Genomic DNA, 22,681 nt, shown 5'->3' with positions numbered 1-22,681 from the left:
AGGTTGTCCTTGAACTTGCAGCAATCCTCCTGCCCCAGGCGCCCTCCCCACCCAGTGCTAGGATCACAGCATCAGCCCCAATTTTCTCACTTCAGCCCAACCATCTGCAGGGAGGGTATCACATAACTAGAAGCCTTTGGCTATCCCTCTCAGAAGCCAACTAAATGCATATTAAATTATTAACTACAATAGAGATACCAGTCAATAGAATTTTGTTTGGGTTGTTATTGTTGTTGTTGTTGTTGTTGCTGTTGCTGCTGCTGTTTGTTGTTTTGGTACCGGGGATCAAACTGGGATTCTTGTGCTTGCGAGGCAGGCAGCAGAACCACTGAGCTAAATCCCTGTCAATAGAATTTTGCTTGAGGTTCATAACTCATTTTCCCATGGCCAGAGTAGTTAACAATTAGAAATTTATTTTAATTCCAAGGTGGCTTTGTATCTCATTAGCAATCCCATGAGCTTCCACCCTTTGTATTCAACTGTCAACAGTCCTTGATATTCTGAATAAAGATGTTGCCCAAACTGTGAAAAAAAGAAGAAAGGAAAAAAATCACTTTTCCTTTTCTCAGACTCCATGTGGAGTTGTTGAGCTGGTGCAGTGCCCTAGGGAGCACTCTTTTACTTTCTTTTCAATACTGGTCATGATTCAGGATTCAAGCATTTGCGTCATGCAGCCTTGATTCCTGCTGAAATTCTTTCCAGTAAAAATACAACACAGAAGGACAGGGAATATTTGAAATTCTGGTAGAATCAATGTTTATTTGGAAATTTAAAATATTAGAATTAAAATCTGAAGGGAAACAGATTAAGGCATTATTAGCTAACGTTCTCCTGAAAACAGCAATATATAAAAATGGAATATAAAGAAGAAGATGTTCAGTAAAATTGTCATCATCCATTCAACCAGAAACAGATCCTGCAGTTTCCCATGTGCAAAGTTTGGAGCAGTTGCCTCTCTTCAAGAGACTCACAATTTTGAAGTGTTACTGATATAGGAGAGATATAACTCCCAACCTGCTAGATGTCAGATTTGCCAAGTTCATATCACCTGAAATCCAGGAATGAATTCTGTGATGGTTGATTGATTGTGTCAACCTGAGAAGTTAAGAGAAGTTTAGCTAAATGGTTCAGCAATTTTACACCATAGGGCATAGATAAAAGGAGGAATGACAGATAGGTAGACAATTCCAAAGTCAACTATAGTCTGAAAACATGCTTATAGAAGAGGAAATAATCTGCTCTTGACATGATAGAAAGCTAAATATCAAGAAACACACCTAACTCAAAAAGAAACTCATAGACTGAAAGTAAAAGGATGGAAAAGAGTTCTCCATGCCACAGAAACCCAGAAGAAAGCAGGGGTAGCAATCTTATTTGCAAACAAAGTAGATTTCAAACCAAAACTAATTAAGAGAGACAAAGATGGTCACTACATCCGTGTGAAGGGAACAATCCAAGAGGAAGAGATGACAATCCTAAATATATATGCACCAAATAAGAAAGCCCCCAACTATACAAAACAAATATTAATAGACATGAAAAACCAAATAAACACTAACACAAATGTAGTGGGGGACCTCAATACCTCACTATCACATATAGACAGATCATCTAGACAAAAAGTTAACAAGGACATTCTAGAGCTGAACCAAGCTATTGAATAAATGGACTTAATAGATGTTTACAGAGTGTTCCACCCCACAAAATCGGAATACACATTCTTTTCGGGTGCACACGGGTCATTCTCCAAAATAGACCACATGCTAGCTCATAGGACATGTCTAAGTAAATGTACAAGAACAGAAGTTACCCCCTGTATATTACCAGACCATAGTGCAATAAATAACATAAGAAACTGCAAAATCCCAACAAAAACATGGAAACTGAATAACACCCTCTTGAACAACCAATAGGTAACAGAAGTAATTAAAGAAGAAATGAAAATGAAGTACATGAAATGAAAAAGTACAAGTAAATGAAAATGCCAGTACAACATACAGGAATCTATGGGACACAATGAAAGCAGTTCTACATAGGAAATTCATAGCAGTGAATGCCCATATTAGGAAAACAGAGAAAACTTAGATAAATAACCTAATGCAGAACCTCAAGCTCCTAGAAAAAGAAGGCCATAACAAATCCAAAGCTCGTACAAGAGAGGAAATTATAAAGATCAAGGCAGAAATCAATGCAATGGAGACTAAGAGAACAATACAAAAAAAAATCAATGAATCAAAGAGTTGGTTTTTTGAAAGAATAAATAAAATCAATAAACCTTTAGCCAACCTTATCAAAAAAAGGAAAGAAAAGGCACAAATACATGCAATTAAGAATGAAAAAGGCCAAGTCACAACAGATCCAACAGAAATCCACAGGATCATCAATACCTATTTCAAGAACCTCTACTCCAATAAAATGGAAAACACAGAAGAAATGGACAGATTCCTAGATACATATGAATTGTCAAAGTTAAATGAAGAAAATAAAGAAATTCTAAACACCCCAATAACAATGAGTGAAATTGAAAATGTAATAAAATATTTACCAACAAAGAAAAGCCCAGGTCCAGAAGGCTTCACTGCTGAATTTTACAAGACACTTAAAGAAGAACTAATGCCATTACTCTTTAAACTCATCAAGGAAACTGAAAGGGAAGCAATACTTCCAAATTCATTCCTGGAAGCAAGTGTTACTTTGATTCCAAAACAGGGAAAGACCCAACCCAAAAAGAGAACTACAGGGCAATCTCCCTAATGAACATAGATGCAAAAATCCTCAACAAGATACTGGCAAACAGAATACAGAGGGTCATCAAGAATATCATATACCCTGACCAAGTCGGATTTATCCCAGGGATGCAAGGATGGTTCAACATTCGTAAATCAATAAATACACCATATTAACAGAGTCAAGGACAAAAACCATATGATCATCTTAATAGACGCAGAAAAAGCATTCGACAAAATCCAGCACCCATACATGATAAAAACTCTACAGAAAATTGGAATAGAAGGTCTTTATCTTAACCTGATTAAGGCTATCTATGAAAAACCAACAGCCAACACCATACTGAATGGTCAAAAACTGAAAACTTTCACGCTAAAATCAGGAACAAGACAAAGATGCCCACTATCCCCACTCCTGTTCAATATAATTCTGGAAACATTAGCAACAGTGATTAGAAAAGAGAAAGAAATAAAAGGAATAAAGATAGGAAAAGAAGAAGTTAAACTGTCATTATTTGCTGATGATATGATTCTTTACATAGAAGACCCAAAAAACTCCACCAGAAGACTTCTAGATTTAATTGACAGATTCAGTAGAGTAGCTGGATATAAGGTCAACACTCAAAAAACAATAGCCTTCTTGTACACAAATAACAGACTCACTGAGAGAGAAATTAGGGAAACAATTCCTTTTACAATAGCATTCAAAAAAATGAAATATCTAGGAATCAATCTAACAAAGGAAGCAAAAGACCTCTACACTGAAAACTACAGCACTCTGAAAAAAGAGATCGAAAAGCATGCAAGAAAATGGAAAGACATCCCTTGCTCCTGGGTAGGAAGAACCAATATAGTGAAAATGGCCATACTTCCAAAACTACTATATAGATTCAATGCAATGTCCATTGAAATTCCAACAATATACTTCACAAAACTAGAGAAAACAATTCAAAAATTCATTTGGAACCACAAGAGACCTAGAATAGCTAAAACAATTCTAAGCAACAGAGACATGGCTGGGGGTATCACAATATCCAACTTGAAACTATACTACAAAGCTACTGTGATAAAATCAGCATGGTACTGGCAAAGGAACAGCCTGAGGATCAGTGGAATAGATTAGAAGATGCAGAAACAACTACAGACATGCTCAGCCACCTCATCTTTGACAAAGGAGCCAACCACCATCATTGGAGGAAAGATAGCCTATTTAATAAATGGTGTTGGAAAAACTGGATTTCAACCTGCCAAAGATTAAAACTAGACCCATATCTATCACCATGCACTAAACTAAGATCGAAGTGGATTAAAAATCTAAATATTAAGACAGAAACACTAAACTTGCTGCAAGATAAGTTAGGCAGAACTCTTGAAGACATTGGCATAGGAAAAGACTTCATGAACAAAACCTCAGCAGCATGGGAACTAGCAGAAAGAATCAACAACTGGGATCTCATCTTATTAAAAAGCTTCTGCACTACAAAAGAAACCACCAACAGAGCCAACAGACAACCTACAATATGGGGAAAAAAAATTAGCAGCTGTACCTCAGACAAAGGACTACTATCTAGAATATATAAAGAACTGAAAAAAATCAGACTCCGCAAATTCAAAGACCCAATTCAAAAATGAGCATCTGAAATGGACAAACATTTCTCAGACAAAGAAGTAAAAGCAGCAAACAAATATATGAAAAAATGTTCAACATCACTGGTCATTTGAGAGATGCAGATGAAAACAACCCTGAGATTCCACCTCCCCCCAGAAAGAATGGCTGCTAACAAGAAGTCAACAAATAAATGCTGGTGGGGTTGTGGGGAGAAAGGAACCCTTCTTCATTGTTGGTGGGAGTGCAGACTGGTGCAACCACTGTGGAAGTCAATATGGAGATACCTCAAAGAACTAGGACTAGAGGTTCCATTTGACCCAGCTATTCCCTGCTGGGTATCTTCCCGAAAGAATTAAAAGAATCATACCACAGTGATACATGTGCACCCATGTTCATAGCGGCACAGTTTGTAATAGCTAAAGCTTGGAAGCAGCCCAAGTACTCATCAACTGGAAACTGGATAAAGAAAATGTGGGTTTTTTAATAAAATAGAGTACTACTCAGCCATAAAGAACGAAAAACTAGTCATTTATAGCTAAATGGATGCATATGGAAGCCATACTCTTAAGTGAAATAAATAGGGTACACGTGTAAATACCGAATAGCTTCTCTAGTGTGAGAAACTGATAGTGTAAACAAGAGTTAAAATGATTAAAATGAATATATGATAATTTGAAATAGGAAAAAAAGTCCAAAGATGAAGGAGTGAAGGGAGGGGAAGGGGAAAGGAAAAGAGGGAAAGGAAAAACTATGAGAAAAGAAAAAAAAATGGAAATGAAATCTATGTAAATAGGGAAAAGTGGAGGGGATGAAGGGCGCACAGGTAATGGGCAAAAAAATAAGAACCAAGGTATATCATGTACAGGTACAAACACCCAATGATAAATGTAAACAAATTGTATACCTAAAATGTACCAATAAAAGAACTAAAAAAAAAAAAGAAAAGAAAGCTAAACATCATCAGGCTAACAAGCCAAGACTATAAACCCCTTTTATTGAATTGAAATTAATCTGAAGGGAAATGTAACAAATTTCACAAAAAATTCTGGAGTTACTTGTAAAAGAAAAACCAGTTATTTTTTTCTTTCTCCTCCCAGCATTCTCTCTCTTCTCCTACCCCAGAACAATATAACTTTCTACTGAATACCCACAGTCTTTTGGCCATTTCTCCACAACTGTAAATACACACCATCAATTATGATATATCTCACTCACTCATAATGTATTCTGGAACTATTTCCAATTACCAGACATTAATTAGAGCAGCAAGACAATATGATAAGCAAAGGATATGCAATGATAACTAGAGGAGGAACCATCCTCATCTTTAGTGTAATAGGGAGATAGACATGTGAACAAAGGAACACAATGCAGGGTGCAGTGGGCAGTAAGAGAAGTATGTACCTTACAAATGTATTATAAATACCAAAGCAAAGAACTCCATCTCAGATATGAAGCATGGAGAAATATCTCAGGAAGGTTTTGAAGGATAAACAGGAAAATGAAAATACAAGTTTCGGGGCGGGCCTTTTTAGCTCCGCTCCTCGCCGGCACGCAGTCTGTTGCCCGGAACCTCTGGGCTGAGCAACATGACGTCCGCCTTGGAGAATTACATTATTCGAACTGTTGCTGTTATTACTTCTGATGGCGGAATGATTTTGGGTACAATTAAAGGTTTTGACCAGACCATTAATTTGATTTTGGATGAAAGCCATGAATGAGTATTCAGCTCTTCACAGGGAGTTGAACAAGTGGTACTAGGATTATACATCGTAAGAGGTGACAATGTTGCACTCATTGGAGAAATTGATGAAAAGACAGATTCTGCACTTGACTTGGGAAATATTCGAGCAGAACCTCTAAACTCTGTAGCACACTGAGGAAAAACGGCATGCTCTAGACATTTGTAAATCTTGTACAGAAACTGTTCTGAGGATGGTGTTCAGAATTTTTATCAACATGTTAACTGTGGATTTTGACTTCATATTGACTCATTGTAATATATAATCAAAATATTTCTGTTTTTATCGAAAAAACTTTTTTTGCCTAAAATATAAGTGTGGTAGCTTCATTTTATTTTTCTACTGAATGATATGAAAGTTTAATGATTTTGAAAACTTAAGAAAATCAGTACTTTCTGATATTTTAATATTTGTGGAAAAGCAGTTGAATTTTTGAGTTATATAAATCATGTATACAAGTAAGTATTACAAAATACATGTATTTCTTTCCAAGATTTTTAAGTTACCAGAAGGTGATCTGATGATATCTAAACAAATCACTGGAATTTATCCCACTGCCCTTGTGATATTGGTAGTGCCAGTGCTTTTAAAGGTTACTTTCTAGCACTTAGAGATGTGGGTAAAAATGTATTCAGTTGAGTAAAGAAAGAATACCAACAAAGTTTTAATAAATTAGATTAAAAACTAGAATTTGAATATTAAAGATGAGGAAGAGAGGTAGGATTAGTAGAGAAGATAATTTGCAAAACCTTTGGATGACCAATAAGTTAGATATGATATGAAAGTAACATGAACATGTTACTGAATATGAACATGTTACTGAATAAGAACATGTTAATACTGAATTTTAACAGTATATTATCTGAAAAATTGATTCCATATAATCTTAAAAGCCATTGTAGTTTTTTACTTTTAAGAATTGGGAAATTTCTAATATCAAAGAGTTTTTGTTGTTTTCATATGTGGGTAAATAAACCTTAGATTTATATTGGAGCAGTGCTTGCTGTTGCCAATAGCTTTCCATGATTGGCTGCTTCCATAAATCTGATTGCAGAGGTAAACTTGGTCTTTTAAAGAATTCATAGGAACAGATTATAAGCAGTATTTAGATAATCCAGGTTAGTCCACAGAAATTTATAATGAAGAAAATTGAAAAATAGTTGCATCCTTATAATTCTAACAACATTTAAATAGTTTTTTAATATGAAAGTATTTAAGATAGAGGTTGGCAAATTTTTTCAGTAAAGATCTACACAGTAACTATTTTAGACTCTGTAGGCCATGTGGTCTCTGTAGCAGGTACTCAACTGCGCTACTGTAACAAAAGCAGGGATAGATACAAATACCTGAATAGTCATGGGCTATACAGAAATAGTCACAGCTCTTTTCCAGTAAAACTTCATTTGCAAAAACAGGCAGCAGGCTGGATTTGCCCTGAAAGCCATATCGTTTGCTGATTCATGGCTTAAACTACTAAGAAGCTGCCCACTTTGTAAAAAATTCTGAAAAGGGCTTCTGGAATGGATCTTTTCATAGTTTAGAGGTGAGTTTCATATACAGTTTAAAATATTTAAAACTCTTTAAGACATAATTTTGTCTAATAAATAAAACAAGACTTGTAAGGAGAAAGTTTTTTTTTCACAGATCATGAAGCACGATTACCTTGAGATAACTTGGTTGATATTCAATGCTGTAATTAGAAGGTTAGCCAGTCAGTATTAGCTGTTTATAAATATTGGCTTTGTAGTATAAGGTTTTAGAATTGATTCAGTAATAAAATGAAAATAATGCAAAGTGGGTAAGGTAAACAAGCTTAGGGAATGAACCAAATATTCAATTTTAATCAATAATGATATTTTAAATTACTAAACTAATTCCAAAATTTTAATGGGAAAACATTAGCTCGCTAAGAAATACATTCTAACGGTGTAAATGAAGTCGAGGCAGATATTTTTCCAAAACACTTCACATATGAACACAAATTACATATGAATAAGAAAACATAATCTGGAAATGAATTCCTTATATGACGTGTCCTCATTTTAAAAGTTTAAAAAGTACCTTAGATGTATTTTCCTAGTGGAAAAATTCCCCAAATAATAATTTTTATGACTTTTTATCAATGATGTACAGTTGAAGTGAATGATAGTATACTGATATACCTTTTTTTTTCCTAGATGCACATAGCAGACTTAACCAGTTCAAATTAAATTTATATTTTCATGAAAATGGAAGGGAACCACAACCATGAGTGGTGACATGATTGATATGTAGTATCAAATTTTTTATATTCTTTAATGAAATTTTAATTGTATAATCATTTATGCAAAGTCTCAAATCGATTATGCTCTGTAATTACCTCTGTCCTTTGTGACTCAGGCACAGGCACAATCCAAAAACAGTTTATAATAAATTAAAAATGTTTCTTAGTAAGATAATTTCATTAAAGCTGTTTGAAAAGAATTTTAAAAATACAAGTTTCTGGAAATTTCTTAGAAGTCAACAATGGACAACATAATATGTCATCTGAATAACAAAGCAGAACTGTCCCAGGGCAGAATGCTCCATTTCCATATGTTCAAGGGCTGTATCTATCTGTTATGAGACATACTGAAAGTGCTATGCTACTAATACAGTATTGAAATATGCAAATAATTCACCACTTAATAAATTAAATAGGTTTAATGTTATCACTATAATCCAGTTAATATCATTTGTATCATCATGTCCTTTGAGAGATGGAGGAGAAAGGGGATGGAGTTATACTTAGCCTGCTGGGAATGGAACCTATCCTTGCATTTCCCATGATTGTATATAATGACTATGAAAAAGATCTGTCTAGAGTGCCTAGAGGGGAAAAAGTTAGGTGGGCAACTCCAAGCTAACACTATATTACCATCTAATTCCTGAAGTTGACTCCTACATAAGCTTTCCTGCTTTGGACAAAATATCTAACATCTACAACTTAAAGGAGCTCATGTATCAGGAAACTCAGGGTCAGCAGGCTCCAGGACAGGAAGGTCACAGCAGAGGGCATGGTAGAACAAAGCTACAAAGCTCCCCATTTCATGGTACCTGGGAAGCAGAACGGGAGAATAGTGCTAAGGAGGAACAGTCAGAGACTATAGTATCCAAGGTCATACCTCCATGACCCACTCAGACACACCCAGGAGCACACTTTCCTGTTCTGCTAGATGCTTCTTAACCCAAAGAAGTTGACATACTAGGATTAACAGTTTCACTTTCTAACCTGTAATAATCAAGCCCTGGAAAACAAATCAAGATGGCCCTAATTTGACTCAGGTTCTACTCTATAATGAATGCTGCTATTTAGCAGAAACAATTTTTTCCTTACACAATTTGTTTTGCCCCACAAAATTTCAAAGACTGGGGTCTTTTTCTTGCTTTTCCTTCAGTTTCAAAGAATGCTAACTATATAGTCTTTAATATAAAAATAAACCCACACCTATAGATCAAGAACTGTTTCTCCCATGAAATACTAGAACCAAAATTAAGGTAAAATTACATGTTTAATCTGACTAGAAAATGAACCAAAGGTCACCCCAGCATAATCAGACATATGCAAAAAGCAAACATGGCTATGTTCACAGACTCTGTGTGTATATATGTACTTAAATTTAGGTGTAAAGAGAAGAAAGGGAAAAAGAATTATCTTGTAATATTTGGTCTTTTTGCCATGATGCATCAGTGGCCCCACATCTCCTGAGTTCTAACACTTTATTCTTTTTGAGACTAATTCTGACATTCCATCTAACCCTGTAAAAGTACATAACACTCTGTAAAGTCATATGCTACTCCACTACATGGTCCCAATTTGGGATCTTTATCTCTTTAATGTTATAATACATTTTCCAGTATTCTTTGGAATCCTAAACATTTGAAAGTATAAAGCATTTGCTTCAGGAAGCAGAGAGTATATCCCTTTTGGTTAACACTCAATACATGGATGCTCTGTAAACTTTATTAATGGTGATAGTAGAAAATGACCTTGGAAAAAGAGTATTAGAAAAACTCTCCCTGAAAGACCACAATTTTATAACATCCTAATCTTATAACACCACGATGTTATGGTACCAGTTGTCAATTACATACTCAGAAAAGCAGATTGCAAGCACTCTATTAAATACAATCACTTAGCATAACTCTTCATTTGACATTTTCATTGATGTTTGACAGTTATTATTGATTTTTAAATATGCTGTAACTGATGCCCAGGGAATAAGGTTAAAAGTAGCTATTTTCTACATGATTTCTTTAAAACAAATTTTTCCTTTCCTTTTCATTTCCACATTTCTCATCATTTACTTATATGTTCAATTTTGCCACTTAGAGTTGAAATGTCTTTAAATATATGGCAAATCTAAAATATTTATGAATGTATCTATTTCTTTAGAGAACAAGTGCTTTTTTCTTTTTAAATAATTATTGGTCATATCCAGAAAAAATAATAGCCAACAAGAGACTAGAACCTATATTTGCCATTAAATTTCTCCCTGCTTAATTTTTCTTAATTGGTATTTTAACTTTCTATTTTGACTTAGAAAAGTTGCAAAATAGTACAAGGAAATCCAGTAAAGTCTATCATTTTTTGTGCAAAATGTTAACATCTTACATATCCACAGTACAACTGCCAAAACCAGGAAATAAATGTTGATTATATTATGAATTAATCTATAAACCTTATTAAAATTTTATCATTTTTTCATCTAATGTCCTTTTTCTGGCCTAGTATCCTTTCAGATTGACTCAGTGCATTTATTTGTCATGTTTCCTTAAGATCCTCAAATCTGGGATAATACTTCTGTCTTTATCTTATGACCATGGTGATTCTGAACAGTACTGGCCTATTATTTTGTGTAATATCATTGGGTTTGTCTGATGTTTGCTCATTATTAAATTCAGGTTGTGAATTGTTGGCAAGAATATCACAAAGGTGATATTGTATCTTTCTCAGTGAATCATATGAAGAGACACATAATGTCAGTATGTCTCATAGATGATGTTAAGTTGGATCACTTAGTTAAGGAGTGTTTGCCATATTTCCCCACTATAAAGTTACTATTTTTCCCTTTGAAATTAATAAGTATTTTGTGGCAAGGAATTTTGAGAATACACAGATACTTTTGTCTACTAGTTTTCACATCCATTAATGACTCTTGCCTATAATAATTGTCATAGGGCTGGGGCTTTAGCTCAGTGGTGCTGCTGACTGGCTCGCAAGTGCAAGGTCCTGAGTTCGATCCCTAGTACCAAAAAATATTATTATTTGACAAATAGAGATTTTTCTATTTCCATTATTTTTCTACATTTAATAATTAGAATTTATCCTACAAAAAGAGATTTCACTTCTCTCCATTTATTTGTTCATTTTAGCCATATGGATTCATGTATAGTTATTTTATTCTATGAATTATAATCTATTACTATCATTATTCATTTTGTTGCTCAAATTATTTTCAATATGGCCCATGGTAGCTTCTTCAATAGTCCTTATATCCTGTTGACATGTCTCAATTATTTATTAAACACATTCTTATTTTCTGACATAAGGTGCTATAGGGACCTCTTATATTTTCTCTGCCTGGAATCAGCCATTTCTATGAGGAGGTGAAGTTCCTTTCATTTGGGCAAGGTATGTAGAAATGAAGAAATGGGCTGGTAATGCCCAGGGCTACTGGGTTTTCGCTACTTCTAGGCCCTCTTAGAATTGGCGAGTAGTGTGTGTGCATGTGAGCATGTGTGCACGAACATGTGTTGTATGTGTGTGTGTGTGCACTTGTCTCCATAAATTCATATTGATACCTCCAATTCCAATCCATCACAGGAATCATTCTAGTCTTCTTTCTCTCCTGCTACTTCTTGCTTTGAGTGAGTTGGTTTTCATTATCTACAGTGTATTTACTTCTTTGCTCTAAAATATACATATAGTAATTTCAAAATTGGCAACCCACACCGATGAAAAACAAGCTTTTATCTAAGAACATTATTTGTGTACAATTCTTTTACTCTTTTCCCTTACAATATATAATCAAATAGTTTTGCCTTACAATCTATAATGAATACACAACAAATTCCAAAGTTTCTTAAGTTATTTCCTTGGTCCTCCCATTAACTATTATTTTGTTATTCATATGTAATGGATTCATTTGTTATTATTTGTATCCTATTTTGGATGTCCTTATATCCTGGATTAATTTTTTTTTAATAAATGAAACATTAGGTGTTCTAAAAAGTCAGATTATATGAAAAAGTATATGCAAAATAACTCATTTTATCTTTATCTCTTCTCCATTTCCATTTCTCTACTTGTTCTCTCCCATCCCTTACATATAACAAATATTATTCATTTATGATTTATCCATACTGTATATCTTTTTTCTCAAATTTATATTTTATTTTTGCTTATCTTTGATGCATGAAGCATAAAATACTATAGCTAGTCATTTATACTTTCTTTTTTCACTTAATACAGTGTGGACATCATTCCATACCAGTTCACAGAGATTACAATTTATTTTTAAGTCTTTTTGTTCTGGGATGAAATATTCTTCAGGAAGATAGAAGAAAAGGATATAATAGCTTGTTCAAATTCTAAAATATTTGAACTAATATTTCTTAGAAGAAAATGTTTTTAAAAACATGAATGGTTCAGATAAGCATAGCTAAATGTGACAGGATTCTTCCTTCTATTGCAGCAAACAGCCCTTCATGCTTCTACAATAATCCCTCCTAGGACAATATTCCATGCAGATTTTAAATCACTTTATCATTTATGATATCTCTCTTTTGAGCTATATTTTAACTATGTGGTGATTAAATAGCTATTAATGAGTATTTATTGAATACTTCCTGAAAGCTTGTAACTGTGGGCTAGCTAAAATGCTCTGCAAAGGGGAGATAAGTAGAGTAAAATAGAAGTAATGACAAGTAATAATGCCAGGCCATATGCTAGGAAAGTGGTATTAAAATGCTTTAGAAATTGAAAGGGAGAGACTGCTGCCCAACACAATGAATATAGACACCAGCAAATTAGTGTTTGTGACTGGCATTATTAAACTAATGATGTGTTGTTGTTGCTGTTTTACTAATGAAGTATTATAGAGCTCAGAAACAAGCTAAAAGAAGAAAGCTTTTATTTGTGACAGAATGTACTATAACAGAAAATTCTAATCTCTGAATTACTTCAGCAATATTCAGTAGAACATGACTCTGATCCTGTTAATATATAATTTAATCAACACTGGAAAACAATAAAAAATAGTCAAAAGAACCAGCAGGCTAAAGAGAGAACACAAACTTTAACAGGCTACACAGCAAAAGAAAGGATATGAATGACAATACAACTTTCACAAAGCTTTCCCATGTTTTGACAATCATTAACATAGATAATACAGTGTTAGCAAAAGTAGTTGTTCTGAATCCCTCTGTTTATATCTACTATAATTTAAATCTAGGATGTCACTCAAAAGTCTTAGTGTGTTCAGAGATGTGGCTTTTGGAAGGTGATTGCATCTTAGGAGCACTATACTTATCAGTGGATTGATCTATTGGTAAGTTCATCGCTAAATGTGCTATTAGGAGGTAGGGTCTGGTTGGAAGATATGGGTCACTGGAGGTGTGCCTTTGGAGACTATACCTCCTTTTCTGGCTCCTCCCTTTTCCTTTGCTTCCTGGTGCACATTTGATGAACACCTCTCCTCTGCTATGCATTCTTGCCATGCCATTTCTGCCTTGGAGCCAGATGACTATGGACTGAATTCACTGAAATCATGAGCCAAAATAAACTTCTCTATCTTTAAGTTGTCACCTGCCTTTTAGATTCCTGGATTCAATTAAAGTGACTTAAATACTAAAGAAGACTACAAAACAAAATGTATAGTATGACTATATTTGTATAAAAATAATGGCTTGTATATATTTTTATAAGTATGAACAGACAGATGCCATGACGGATGTTCCCCAAATATTTACATGGGTTGACTTCAAGTTTAAAATGTGGGTAAAGGGGCCAGGGATTTAGCTCAGTGGTTCCGCCACCTATCTTGAAAGCGCAAGGTCTCGAGTTTGATCCCCAGTACCAAAAAAAAAAAAATGCGGGTAAAGTTTTCTTTATGAATCATGCTTTTGTTGATGTCAACTACAGCATCTCTAATAAGCTCTTTGTGTATGAGCTACTGTCTTACAAATAGACTTGCACATCTTCTACATAAATGTATACAGCTGGCAGGCAAAGGACAAATACTAGATAAGACTGGAGAGTCAATATGATAAATTTCAGGCATCCCTAAATCTCTAATATTTTCTTTCTCTGTAGTTCCTTCTCAACTATCTTCATCAAGATGCCTTATACTCTCCAGCTTTCTAGTTCTCCTCCCAAGTAGACAAGTTAATATATGAATGACTAATATTATCCATGTATACTTACCATTCCTTTGAATGATTGTACCCATTGTTTCTTCTATCACAAACTAAAGATCAGTGGTATATTCCTAGAAGAAGACAGTATCTTTTCTCATCAGGATCCCCTTTCAGCACTTGTATCCCACCTGGCTCCATATAGGCTTCCTGGAGGAGCCCCATCCTTCATCTCTCATCTCAACCTTGTTCTTAACTGCAGTAGCCTCTCCTTCCGTCACCTCAAACTCAATTCTAACAAATCTTTTTTCAGATTCTTTCAGCTACTGTCAGTTTTCTGCACATCTGATACACACACATGTATCTGGGGTACAGTAAAAAAAATGCAGAGAATACAAATCAGAAGAATTGTATCTAATCTCTGCTCTGTCTCTGATTAATCACTTCTAGCAAAGTTATTTAACATCAGTGTATTTCAGTTTCTGTTTGTAGAGAAAGAAAAGCTACACTGAGATCTTCTTCAGCTCTTATTTTCTGCTCTTTAATGATATTCTGGAATATAGCCAAATTTCTCCAAAGGTATATCTGAAAGCCATTTTGTCCTTTGTCTTTAAAAATGTAGTTGAAGCATATTCATTATTAGGGACATGGTTGAATAATGGGGTTAATTCTCAGTCACAGATTAACACAGTGCATAAAAAGTGAAATCTTTTAAGTTTCGTTCCTACTTTCAAACAGCTATTCTGTTTCTTCCTCTCTTCCTGTTCTCCTTTGACACCACCCACCTCTGATTCCCATTCCTCATGCTGCTGCTGCTTTTTTTTTTTTTTTAGGCAGGGTCTCCTTTTGTAGTTCAGGCTGGCCCTGAACTCACTATGTAGCCCAGGCTGGCCTCAAACTTACAACGATCCTCCTGCCTCAGCCTCCCGAGTGCTGGGATCATAGGTGTGCGCCACCACACCCGGCTGGCTACTGCTTCTTTTGAGCTCTCCTTCCTTCTCTTTTCCTTTCTCTTCACTCATTCACTGACGGTATGAGTAAAGCAGCACAGCTGACAATCAGAAAGCTAGTAAAATCACTAAATAATATTTGGGAAAATTAATGCAAATTCATTTGTCCACAAATAATAATTTATTTTTATTTATCTCACCAAAAAAAATGGAGTGGAAAACTACCCCAGGTGACTCCTATCAAGTCAATGTGGAGACTTGCAATTGTAGATCCTGTAGGCACAATGCACAGAAACAGGCCCTTCCTTATACATTGGTGCCTGAACAAAATTTAGTCCATCTGGAGGCAGCACATGCTATATTAGTAGCAAATGCAACATTAAATAAAGAGTAGCCATTTTATAGAAGTTGAGAGTAGGACAGTGATTAACAGAGGGTGGAAACAGTTGGGAGACAGAGGGGAAAGGTTAATCAATGGGTACTAAAGAACAGGAGAAATAAATTATGGTGTCTTATTGCACAATAGGGTACCACAGATAATGACAAGATATATATGATATCTATGTGTCTATATTTGTGTGTAATGAATTACTGAGTAGGACCAAACACCTCACATACAGTTTTCATTTCAATGAAGAAGTATATGAGATGTATATGAGTGCTGCCCGCAAACTTGAGAGGAAAGCTGCACTGAGGAACATGGAACAACCACAAGACAGCATGAGTTGCTGAGCACTTGAACTGATTAAGAGTAGTCACAGAGAAACAGTAATAAGAGTTAAAAATAAACTGCAATTAGGCTGGGGATTTAGCTCACTGGTGCCACACCTGCCTCGCAACTGCAAGGTTCAGAGTTCGATCCCCAGTACCAAAAATAAGTAAATAAATAAATAAAATTTCAACTTTGAATATTTTAGAGCTTTGTCCAAGAATCTTTCTTTCTGCCTACTTCTGGGTATCTACACATAAAACAAAGATGTCACATCTGGATATATATACATTGAGCTACGTCTCCAGTCTTTTTAAGAAAATTTTTTTTCTAACTTTGAGACAGGGTCTCCCTGAGTCACTTATGTTATCCTATAGGTGGGCCTTAAACTTTCAATCCTCCTGTCCCAGCCTTCCAGAGAGCTAGGATTATAGGCATGCATAATCATGCCCAGCTACACTATATATTTTTTAATATCTATAGGAAAGAATTTTGAATGCTTTACCACAAAGAAGTGATAGATGTTTAGGGAAATAAATGTTTAACCAGATTTGAACATTATACAATACAAAATAGCACATGGCACCTCCCACATATAATTTTATGTGTCAATTAAAATAAATAATTTTTTAAAAACATAGGCCACTAGTTCCTAGAAAAAAATCTTAGTAAACTAGAACATCCATTCAAACCAATACCATCAAAAGACTGCTTCTTCTTTTATGACCATATGATCTGAACTCCAGAAAATTTTCAAAATTTGAATCATAGTAAACATCTAAATAAATGTTTTTAAGTGCACAACGGCTGCTGCTTTTATCCCTCAAAAAATGTTTCTTAAGTTCCATCCTTCTTTCCAGGGTGTTATGAGACTACAGGGAGCTTCTTACGGAAGGTGATATCAAACCAAGAACAGTGATAGCGTCATGAAAGGTGAAGCAGTGAAAAAGGAATCTACAGCTACTTATCATTTCAAATGTACTACTTTTAGATCTCCCTAATACCAAAAATATCAAAGCATGGGATATTAAAAAAAAACTCCCACTAATTGCATAAGTGTTCATTATCATAAGTAGAATTAATTTTTGCAACTGTGAGTTTAATTATAAGCATCACTCATATTCCTTCACCCATCCTAACCTACCCCGTTCAAACCCTTCCCCTTCAGCACGTCTGAGCACAAAATGTTTCCAGAGTTCATGTTCACTTGGTACTTTGCCAGTAACAATCACGATCTCTAAAAGCAAAACAAGTAAGAATAATGTGGACTTTGTTCTCCCCTTTTGGGGACCTCATTGAAGGGTGGGGCTGTATTATCATAAAACGGGCAAAACCCGTTCCTATTCAACCAGTTCATTACAGACATTGTAACAGCACAAGCAACACTGGCCTGGAGCCAAGAAACTGAAGTTCTGGTTCTACCTTTGTCACATATTTTTACCTTAAATGAATCCTTTCACACATCTAAAACTCAAGAAAGAGGATTGAGGCCCATTTGTTACCAAAACCCTATGAGTCTATAACTTCTTATATATAGCCATTATCCAGTATCCTTTGCTTTCCTCCTTTCTGTATCACTAAGAGTAACAAAACAGGAGGTGACACTTTAAGAAATTCTCAGATTTTACTTCCTCTAGCCCATGAGAATTTGTCTAGCGAATTAAAAATATCCTGAATATTTTGCAAATTAGGGCAATACAAGACAGAATCTGTACCCTTGAGATTCTATTGCTCTGGTATGATAAGAAGTAATCTAGTATAGAAGGAAAGTCTTCTTTCCTTGTTCTAGAAAAAAAGAGAGAACACAATGACCAAAGATTCTTCTTGGGTCTATAACAGAAGGTAAAGGATTTTGCTCCTTCATAACATTTCACCAAATCCAAGTCTTTAGCTAGAAGGTATTGACTCCTAATTAAGTACTCTCAGTTCTTGCGTTGAGCACTACATTGCCTGTAGCTCTTTCCTGATCACAAACCAGCTTCTTCAACAGTCTATCCCTGGTGACTTACATGTCCAATGGCAGAAGAAAAGAACATGGTTTGGGGAAAAAAGTGTAGAATGCTAGATATGAACAGCAACTAATGGTGAAGCGAGAAGTTGCATTTCACCAAGCTTTAAGTTCTCAATGCAACAGGTATACTAGTAAAAAAAAAAAAATCTCATTTTGAAAATCATTATAAAAATCCAATAGGAAAGTGGCACATTAGAGATTGATGCTTAGCCTCTTTGCAGGGTTGGAACAGACAATGGCTCTTTCTTGGATTGAGCAACAGATGAAAAAGTTGGCTTGCACTCAGGACCATGTTTAAACACCAGAGTTACCATAAGCTCAGGGGAGATGCTTCCACAATGAGAGGCTCAATGGAGCTCAGATCAACCAAGAAAATGCAAACGCATATCTCCTATCTCCAGGGAGTTCTTGGGGCAAGTCTGGGCTTATTGAGTGAACTACCATGCAGAGTTACTCACAATATTGAAATTTCTTTCCAAATACTCCTGGTTTAATTTGAATATGTTAAATGTCACATGATGTAACCCCACCATAATGTCACTAGGTAGGCATGCTGGATTTTCTGGGATTGGACAAATTTAGAAATTCTTTTGTGCCTGACAGTATGTAATAAATTATAGGTTTCAGAACCTACAGTCATTCTAGAAAATAATATGGTCTCTTGAAAGATAATTTATTCACCTTTTCAGACTAGAATAGGAAATGACATAATACTTTTATACACACATGCACAGAGAATTCTAACTTGCTTCCTATTAAAGAGCACGAATTTATTCCTGTGGCAAGTACGTGTTAAAATATTTTTGATAAATGTTACAAGTATTCTTTTAAAATTGCTTTAAGACAATTTTTTTTTGCACACCTAAATATTTTGCTAATGCTTGAAAATAGTTTCATCATCCTCTCATTATTTTTCACTGGAGGAAAATAAAAACCCTGGAATCTGTTCTCCTTACTAAAACGTCAAAATTCTATCTATAATTCTAGAATGAAGCATGAACTTTCTAAATTAGTTTTTGTTTTGTTTTGTTTTGTTGTTTGCTTGCTTGCTTGCTTGTCTGAAGTAGTGGTGTAGGGCTCCAGTGCTACGATCAATTTTCAAACCAGTGTGGAAAGGGTGAGGCCAGTGAAGATATCAAAAATGTACAGGTGGTGGCAGCAGCGCTCTTTGTCGGCCCACTCACCTCGACCCTGCTGCCACTACCTTGCTCTTATTGCAGGCAACCATATCCAGATCATAGCGTCCATCCCTTGCATCTGGAGTTTCCTCCTTTTGGTGTAGCTTGTCTACCATGAACAACTAAAGCCACCACCGATTTCCACACTCTCCATCTATCACAAACTGTGAAACTCAGCAAGAATTTATCAAAGGTCTACTCTGGACATGTTATTAAAACAGGCACTTGAAAAAAAAAAAAACGGGCACTTGAATCCCACCAAACTTGCCCTCTGAAATGATAAAATGAAGGTAAGCCATTAACAACATTATGTTATCAGTCATAAGATGCTCAATGAATTTTCTAAATTGAAGTATCTAACAATAATAGCTAACATTTATTGAGCATTTACAATGTGCTGGGTATTATACTAAACTTTTCATGACGTACCCAATTTATTTCTCACTGCAATCCTACAATGTAGAAAAATTATCAGAAAATTAGGCCACAGAGACAATACACAACCTGCCCAAAACTCACACAGCAAGTATGTGATAGGAGCAAGACTGAACTTGTGATATCTGACTTTAAAGTTGGCAGATATGTCTTCATCTCAGAACCTTCCTGGAAAACCCTACTCTCAAACACAGGGGTTGACTCCAGGCAGGGTTCCAAAGGAAAATTCCCAGCAAATGGCTGAAGTAGTGAGAGAATTGAAGACCACTATTATCAGAAGGAATGCATTAAAAAATGGAAATGGAAGCAAAAAGGAAAGGGAATTGAGTGTTGAGAATCTGCTAAGTAACTCATAATCTAAATTTTATAAAGTATGTATTACAAAAACCTGTTTCACTGATCAGGGTACTGAGGCCTAGAAGATTAAATAATACAGCAAAGGTGAATTAGGACTCCACTGAGCTGGAGATGAGCAGGTAGAAATTTTCACTCATCTAACCAAAGAGAGAGAAGAGATGAGATTACACAGTAAGTGGGACCCTGGACTTGGAGAAAAGGGGGGTTTAGACCAGAGGCTGGGAGAAAGACTAATTAGAAACTGACAGAAGGCTCCAAAGTGCTTTGGGTGACATGCCATTGGAGGAAGATTTGGACCAGGTGAGGTTAGGTTAGAAAAGGGGGGGCCAATGTGGCAAAAACCTAAAACAGAAGGTTTATGAGCAACAGAGGAATGATCAAGAAAGGAACGATATTGGTTTCTTCTCTTGGGGTTGCTCTTCCCTTCCATCCTTTCAATATTACAAACTTTGATTTGTCTCTTAGTTCTCCCAATTGCTCTGACTCTAGACTTCAGTCATTTTTCCCCTTCTTTAATGGCCCAAACAATGGAACCAAAGCATACTTTCATTTTATATATTTATTAAATAAGTTCAGATGTTTCTACTTAATTTTTAAATTACCTAAACAGATAATTTTCTATCTATACTACTGCCCAAAAACATCACTAAAATTAGAACCAAAGTTTTCTTTATTCAGAAGACCTTATTGGTGTTCTATATCCTCCTTTTAAAGTTTCTCATTCCTGTCATAGATTAGGTGCTTTGAGTTCATGTTTCTTCCACATAAAGTTAAAGTTTGAATTTGAATATGTTAAATGTCACATGATGTAATTCCACCATAATATCACTAGGTAGGCATCTATGTTTGCAGATGCCAAAACTTTTTTCTCATGCTTTTTTTTCTTTTATCCTTCACCGCTAAGGATTGAACCCTGGGTCTCCCACATGCTAGGCAAGTCCAGCCCTAGGTGACATGATTCTATACATAGGAAACTAGAAAACCCTAAGTAAGGCAGGCATGGTGGTGCACACCCATAATCCTAACACTCAGGGAGTTAAGGCAAGCAGATCTAAAGTTTGAGGCCAGTGTGGGCCACACAGTGAGTTCAAAGCCAGGTTGGGAGGGGAGGGGAGGGGAGGGGAGAGAAGAGGATGGGAGGGGAGGCAGAGAAAGAAAGGGAAGGGCCTAAATACTTCAACCAAAAAAGTTAATATTTATAAACAAATTCAATTAAGTTACAGTGCACAAAATCAACATGCAAAAAGTAGCAATTTTACACACCAATAATGAATGTTGAAAAATAAATTAAGAAAGCAATTCATTCACAACAGCTGCAGAAATATTTAGAAATAAACTTAACCAAGGAAATGAAAGAACTCTAAGATGAAAACTATAAAACATGATGAAAGAAATTATAGATCACACACACGAAATGAAAGGATATCCTGTGTTAATGGATCAGAAGACTCAACATTGTTAAAATGACCACACCACCCAATAGAATCTAGATTTAACGTAACTCCTGCAGATTATCGTTTTCTAAAATAAGACTGGGGATTTCTTTGTTTAATTTATAAATCCTACTAAAAACTCTAAGAAAAAAAACTCTTACAAAAAAGGTCTTAACTGAAGTCATCTCAAAAACCTTGAAAAGTGGAAGCCCTGATTTTAATAATAGGGAACTGCTTTTCTTATGTAACAAGGACTATAGCAGCAGGTAATTCTGGAGGTGGTGCAGGGGTTTAGGGCCATCACTAAGGAACAGCATTTCCTATACTGCTGGCCAGCTTCAGTATGTCAGGATTGTTTTTCTTATGAAAGGCAAAAATTTAATATCTTTTCTGCCCACATGCCTCTTGAAGATAGAATCTATTTAAAATTTTCTTATTAATGTCTAAATCAGCTACTTTAATAACACAAAAAGCAACTTAAAGGCTGGAGATTTAGCTCAGTGGTTCCACCGCCTGCCTTGCAAGCGCAAGGTCCCGAGTTCAATCCCCAGTACCAAAAAAAAAAAACAACTTAAAACCCAAATGCAAGTTTAAAAAAAACTTAAAATCTTCACTCATTCACTCATTCATTTATTCACCAAACATTGATTTTTGCCCCAATCTGGGTAAGTATTGTGATAGAGATTGAAAGAGAAATAACTATTAAACACACAGTCAAGGAGTTTTCATTTAGGTTTAGGGGACACATAAGAATAGATCTTGCAAGCCACCTGGCTCAGTACCATTTTTGTTTTTATTTTGTGGTACTGGGAATCAAATCCATGAGCATTATATCACTGAGCTATATTCCCAGCCCATTTTTTATTTTTATTTTAAAACAGGGCCTCACTAAATTTTCCAGGCTGGCCTCGAGCTCACAATCCTACCGTCTCAATCTCCCAAGTAGCTGGGATTACAAGTGTACAAAACCACAGCCACTCCAAGTATTATTAATGAGAGGGAAAATAAGGAGCCCAGAGAAGAGACTTACCCTACCTGAAAACCCTGGGAAAGGCTTCACAGAGGAGGCAGTATCCCTAGTATTGAAGGATACACAGACATTTCCCAAGTCCATTTCCAAAGACAAGTTCATGGGATTAAACAGGAGCTAGAGGG

The 22,681-nt window shown here is 35.4% G+C and overlaps 1 protein-coding gene and 1 pseudogene across 10 annotated transcripts in view; one reads left to right on the top strand and one right to left on the bottom strand.

Moving 5' to 3' along the window:
- Akap6 (A-kinase anchoring protein 6) overlaps window positions 1–22,681 on the bottom strand; it is a 642,973-nt gene that overhangs the window by 446,188 nt on the left and 174,104 nt on the right. The window lies entirely within an intron of this gene.
- LOC101696349 (U6 snRNA-associated Sm-like protein LSm8 pseudogene) lies at window positions 5,729–6,290 on the top strand (annotated as a pseudogene).

This window comes from Heterocephalus glaber, unplaced genomic scaffold, assembly GCF_053883595.1.
Source record: "Heterocephalus glaber isolate CG9 unplaced genomic scaffold, H.glaber_assembly_v1.0 deba00001662, whole genome shotgun sequence".
Classification (NCBI taxonomy): Eukaryota; Metazoa; Chordata; class Mammalia; order Rodentia; family Bathyergidae; genus Heterocephalus; species Heterocephalus glaber.
Note: the sequence above shows the minus strand (reverse complement) of the source record. Positions and strands in the feature narration are given on the sequence as shown.